Raw genomic sequence first — 7,071 nt, forward strand, 5'->3', positions numbered from 1 at the left:
TTGAAGAATTGCACCTGGATGCTGAAAATGAACAAACACTTCTCTCCCTTTTCATGCCTGTTTCCTCTGACCTGCCTGCTCCTTCTTAGTAAACGTTTAGCCTGGAATAAAAGTCCCCGCACCTGTCTGACATACCCCAATTATACAGATGACATAAGATTGTGTTTTTATCTTGGTACCCCGCTTAATTTTAATGAATGTTTATTTACATAGAAACTCATGAAACACGGTGAATCTGTTTCCTTTTCCCAAGACTAATTTTCATAACTTAGTAATGGCATCGGTCAACTCATTTATCGTAGTTTACCTATTTTACACAGCCTTTATTTGTTGTTGATTTTATCCCGTTTGTTTTCATCTGTCTCTTCGATCACTTGTCTGTATTGTATTGTTGGTGTCTTGCATGATAATTAAAGCATTCAAAGAGAGAATAGTGTGACAGATGCGAGTATGGTAGTTATGAACATTTAAGCCAGCAAGGGAAAAATGTATAAAAGTCCAACGTTAGAGAGAAACCATACATAAAACGTCGTCATGATTTTTCCTGTTTCCTATTTCACAGAAGTATTACAGTGTTCCTGTGTCTTTTTTTGTTACTCGTGTGTCTAATTGCACCTGACCCCTCTTCTTCCTGGTCTCTGTTATTGTACCACCTGTTTTGTTCAATAATTGCATCTCTACTGGATGAACCAAGTGATCTTGACTACCTCACAGGATACGAGAAGACAGATGAAATGGCTGAAGATTACAAGGTGAAAACAAACTTCCAGGATAACTACTGGAACCTGAACCACACCGCCACTATTCCAGTGGCCAATGGCCACTACTTGGCTTTGGTCCCGGGAAACAGAAGGCCCATTGATCCCGCTCTTGTGGCACATTTCACCCAAATCACCTCCCATTCTCCTCTGATTGAGCCCGGCGTTGATCGATGCACTGGTGGAGAACAGCTCAGGAGGCTTGCACAGCACCAAGAGAAGTTGAGAGAGATGCAGCACCGTCAAGACCAGGAGAGGCAGAAGAAGCAGTGGCTCGAGGAGGAGCGGCTGAGGCTGGAGCAGCAGAAGCAGCTGGAGAAGCAGAGGAGGGAGCTTCTCCAGCTGCAGCTGCAGCAGCAGCAGCAGGAGCATCGCCAGCGCAGACAGGTGATGCAGTGGCAGCTGGAACTGGAGCAGCAGTACCGCACACAGCAGAAACACCTCCAGCAGCAGCAGCAGCTCAGACGGAGCCCAACCGGGGTCATGGTCTCCCCTTCTTCCGGTCTCTGCACCATCTATGAAGCCATGGAAACCAGCGACGAGGAGGACGAGGCGAGAGAACACAACAGGAACACGAGGGTGATGGGGAAGAGGGGGCCATCAGCCCACAGCGTCAACCAGGATTTCCAAAGGCAGCTTCGTCCAGTTCCGCCACAGGAACTGGAATGGAACAGGAAGGTGGACATGGTCCAGCAGCTCATCAACCAGACACTGATGCTGTCCGGAGACGGGGGCTGCCCTCCTCTCCTGCTCCTCCCTGTTGGGACAGGAGGCACCCTGAGCCCCCTGGAGAGCAGCATGTGGCCCAATCTGCTGCCCCAGTTCAGCCCCCCCGCAGCGACCGTCACCTCCGTCAGCAGCTACTCCCCAGACAGCCAGGGCAGCTGCCCACCCGGGGACTGGACCGTGGTGGAGGTGGAGACCCAGCACTAAGCACAAGCTGATCAAGGAGGAAGTAAATCAATTAAGGAGTAGTTGATAATTTTAGAAAATAAAAAATGAGAACGAGAGTGAGTGGAAAAGAATGGTGCCACTCTCGTGTCTGTCCAGTATGAAAAGACAGCCTTGCAGACTGGAAATGGGGCCAATTAACATTGCATAATTTTTTCTATACTTACAAAACATAAAACCCCATACGTACTCCATAAAACTTTTATTTATGACACTTAAAACTTAGATTAGAGAGCTGCGGGGCTGCTCATAGCTGAACTCCTTCACCTTTAGACAGAACCAGGCTAGTTCCTTTGTTCCGTTTCCAGTATGCTAAACTAAAAACTAACCAGTTTCTAATTCTAGTTTAGGACGTTAGAGCTGCATCTAATTCTAATCTGAAGAGGAAATCAAGTTTGTACCAAAATGTCAAACTAGACATGTCAAAGTAGACAAGCATGTTCATTTAAAAACTATTATTATAAAAAAAATTCCAAAACTTAAATACATCTGAAGCTGGAATGAGAATTTTTTTAATTATAAAGGGAACACTTGATAAAAATAATAATGGGATCACAAGTGGGATCATATGACCCTGTAAACTTGGCTGTAAATCAATTACAGCATAAGTTGTTTTTTTTTGCACTATAGAGCCACTGTGTCTGAGAATCCTGTGACCCAGTGGACACGCATATCCCACCCTAACATCACATTAGAGCATGTTTCCCTTTCTTATTCTTTAGAAAAGCTGCTGTTGTGTTGCTCCACTGAATAGTAAGTCTCTTTTATACATTTCACCCAGACACTGAGTCCAAATGTTGGACACCCTCTCAAGTGAGAGATTGAGCTATGACGTATTGCACTCAATTTTCATCTCTTCTATTTATTGTGTGGACCAAATATTGGTGCAGGTAAGTGTCAGTACTGTGAATAAATTTAAATATTTGTCAGCTAAAAGTCGTCACTGTGTTAAATATATATTTGAAACAAGCTCTTGTGTAATAGTGTAATGTGGAAAAGCCTGTGTGTCTGTGTGTGTCTGATGCCCCCCCCCCCCAGCCCACCCACATCCACTGGTGTTGAGTCATGTGTTGCTGTGACTTCACTTGACAACCAGGTTTTCATGGATCTAATAGAGTTGTCAGACAGAGAGCAAGAGGAGGGGGCCGGGGGCGTGAGATGGAAGAAGGCCCTCGTTGTTCTGCCCAAGAGACAGCCAGGGGAGGCTCAGAGGGTGCTGGTCCGGTGGGGGTACTGATGGAGATTGGGGGGGGGGGGTATGGTTGTTTTCTTCCCTCCAACATTCCAAAGTTTAAACCTCATTTCCTGGGTCTGCCAGTGTTCAGGGGATGATGTCATGAAGGGGGAGAAAGGAGAATGTCAAGATGATGGAAGATGAGACAAAGAACCAACTCTAGCAAAGTAAGACATTGTGAAGCCTGTGTTCATATCATATCAGTCAGTCAGTCAGTCGTCTTCAGATTACCACCGTTTTATCCGCCGCAGCGGGTCATGGGGAGCTGGAGCCTATCTCGGCGGCATAGGGCGTGAGGCGGGGGACACTCCAGGCACAACGCCAGTGCTCCGCGGATTTCATATCAATCTTCCTGTCTATGTCACTGCTGTGTGGTTTGTGTAATTTATATTTAAAAACAACACACAGCAGGTTTACAGTTCCTTTCAGTGTCTGGTGTGTACCAGAGTAGCACCTGTCTTTTCCTTTGTGTCTGCTCCAGAAGGTGAGGTCATTGGATTATTAATAAAGAAAACAACACCGCCACCTGTTGGTGACATGAAGGACATGCAAGATTTTCAATGTGCATCATCAGGGATGCTGATTCGCAATGAATCATTAGATAAGACATTAGTTTTTCTGTAATCTGTAATGCACTGATACCTTTAGTAAAATGCACAATTTTTAGTAAACTGAGGACCTGCACAAATCTCAAATTAATATTTGTGACATTTGAAAGCATTACGTACAGAGAATAGTTTTATAAATCATTTAAGAATTTCTACTTTACTAAAGCTACATCATGCATGTTCATGAATTTAAGTTCACCAATCCTATGCTGCTATATATGATCATATCAAAGATTTGGTACTAGCCAGTTTATTATATATTGTTCTGTCACCTTCATAAAAACATATTAATATACAGTACAGTATTTTTGCATGTGTTTTGTTATTATGCTTGTGTTCTCAACTGTTTTAATTATTATCTCCAGTCCTTAGTGTCCTTTACGTTAATATTGTCATGTAAGTCGTCAAGTAATTTTAATTCAATACAATTAACAATTTAAGTGTTTACTTTATTAATAGTGTTGTTTGCAAATGAATATCATTTTTAAACTTTTGCCTTCTTGTGCCAGTGGCAAAATCAGTTTCTGTATGAAATGTGAATTGAAATCATTGCCCTGACAATGAAATAAACTTGTCTGGAAACGTTTTTCCTTGTTTTTGCCCATTTGTTTATTTTTTAATGCAGTAGTCGTGAGTAAGAAATATTACTGTAGTTGTAAAGTTCTCCACAAAGAGGACAGAGACCCTGTTATCAAGAGTGCTGTCAATATTAAGAAGAAGATTCATACTAATTTATTGAGAGAATATTAGATGGCCGACCAACAAACTCTGGATTCTGTAATTACACAATTGAGGTCAGGGTTTAATTCTTCCAGTTCTTCAATACATCTGCTCTGTATTAATACCAAACAGTCATTCCAAGTACTGAAGCTATTGGGGAATGACTCCACACAGCCACAGTTCATCCATGTAGTTGTGTTGACTTGAAGTATGTTGCCTAAATACACTTCTTACCAGGATAATGTGGGTGTACACACATTTCAAATGACTGACATGTCCCTGAACCTTTCATTCGGTGGATCCATAAGGATGGAAAAACACTGACCTTGTTTACCTTGTTTACGGTCTATTGAACGTGCGTAGAGTTTGTTGACTTCAAGTTATCACCAACCCAGCTTCAACCTGACTACTGGATGTCTGATCAGCCAGACAAAAGGAAAACAACTGTGTGCATCAGTACTAAATCCAGGTGCTTATTTCCATTTTATATCACTGTTTAATGTTTCTTCAATTTATACTCCACATCATTTTCCTAACATCTATACTCTCCAGGTACTTTGCCCATTGCAATATCTTTCAAATGAAAGATTTGGCTAGCACAAGAACCAGGTGGACCAAAAAAGTTTGGAGTGTGAACTGGCAGTGGAGAGGTGCAAGTTCACCATGCCGAGGTGCCCTTGAGCAAGGCATCATCCCTCAACAAGTTGCTCATTAGGCGCAACACAAAATAGCTGTCGACCAACCTCTCACAATTTATCTGCATGCTTAGAGCCCCCCCCCTGTGTGTGTGTGTGTGTGTGTGTGTGTGTGTGTGTGTGTGTGTGTGTGTGTGTGTGTGTGTGTGTGTGTGTGTGTGTGTGTGTGTGTGTGTGTGTGTGTGTGAAAATAGGCTGTGAGTGGAAAAATAATTTCCCCAAGGGGAGGAATAAATTAAGTTTTCTTCTTCTACCATTTACTGAATAACTGCCTGTAGAACTAAATGTGAGAATGAAAGAGCTGTAGTAGAACAAAAGAAGCACCAAGTCAGCAAAAATAGCAGGCAACATAACATTAACAGTAATCTACTTGTTATACCAGCCCTAATAATATCAGATAAGCTAAACCTCTTATTGCATTAGTAATAGCAGATTATGTTTTGTTTGAAAGAAAAAGTCTTTCCTTTTAAAGTTATCCTTTATTTCTCATTTAGAATAATTTAGACCTGAAATCGTCAATGTAAACATTAGTCCACAAAGGGGGAGATCGCTGGCTTGAACTAACATCTATTTGGGTGAAAGTGCTCACTTTTCCGAGCTGCTCCTGAAGACAACACATCAGCTGTGATTTCACACATGAAGGGTGGGTTACTCTGATCATCCTCTTTAGGATCTAACATTTTAAACAAAAACACAGCATGTGTTGAGATTCAAAGGCATATATGTCAACTTCAAAAATGATTAAAGCAGCTACGGTCCAGCTCGCCTCGTTTCTAAATAAATCGTACTTCCTTTATTAGCTGTAGCGCTGACACATTTAGCCTTAGCTTGCTCAATAGGCCGTTATGTTGTGCTATCAGGTTCAAATGTGATCAACAGGTCACAGGGCGCTACACAGACGGGAGCGGTCACAGCTGTGTAAAGCTCCACGCAGAGAGCCACACCGGTACTACAGGAAGTCCCGTCAAAATAAAAGCACACAGATAGCACGTTTTATCAGAGCGAACGAATTCCTTCAAATAAACCCAGAGGTCAAACACACAACTAGTTATAAAAAGAAAAGAACTTTAAAGCAGGATTCTGATTTTTAAAGGAATCCTTAGGCATGTTCAGTTACACTATGTTAAAATTCTACACAAACCTTACTGAATAAGATGTAGTTTTTGGATGTTTCAAACTCTACAAATATGAAGTGTATTGAAAAGACCTGGTGTGGAGGATTTTAAAGAATGCATGACATTTACGTCTGCAGATGAGGGAAATAACATATTTATTTGCCGTCTCTGTTTAGCAAAGCAAGACTGTACATCTTTAGTTACCTGAGGATGTTTCAGAGAAATTAACCCAGTGCCACAGTGGTCCATTATGTTTACCTCTGTTTTGAAGTTTATTTTCAGAATAATTTTGAATATCCAGTTTATTGAAAATGAAAATAATGCATGACATACATAATAATGCAAAATGGAGCGGTGCTGCATATTGTTTATTTCAATCTCAACATCACAGCAATAGCAATCAGGTCCATAAATATGTATGATTTACATTAAATATTGTCACACTGTGAACAAATGGAACCTACTGTTTTCTCCCACTACTGACTTTATTATATTTCACTACCGTGTTTTATATCAGTCTATTAAACAGTCCATGTTTTATAGAGAACAGCCAGCTGTACTGTGAGGCCCCTGCAGACCTGGACAGGAAACACTCAACTTTATCGCTGTTGCTCATTGGTTTTTATTAGTAAGCTATGAAATATAAAGAATTTATGTTGTTAAAACACATTTAAAGTATGCTGTATGCTGTATTCCAAATATTGGTAAATACTTACATGAGCGTGAAAGTTGTGAGTAGATTTTTTTGTAAGTTTCTTGTTTTGCTAATTGTATGTTTGAATCGCATAACTTGATTTACAGCCTCCTGATGTAGCTTTCTAGTTATTGCGTATAGCTCACAGTTATATATCGTCATTTTAAAATTTTATGGACAACATTGGACGTAATAAATTGAAATACAATTGGACTTTATTTTGACGGATGCAACCGGAAGTGTATTTCTTCCCCCTCTTAAACGGACTTAACATTTGTTCCTCCTCCCCAGCATCA

The sequence above is a fragment of the Antennarius striatus genome, chromosome 16 (genome assembly GCF_040054535.1).
Source record: "Antennarius striatus isolate MH-2024 chromosome 16, ASM4005453v1, whole genome shotgun sequence".
Classification (NCBI taxonomy): Eukaryota; Metazoa; Chordata; class Actinopteri; order Lophiiformes; family Antennariidae; genus Antennarius; species Antennarius striatus.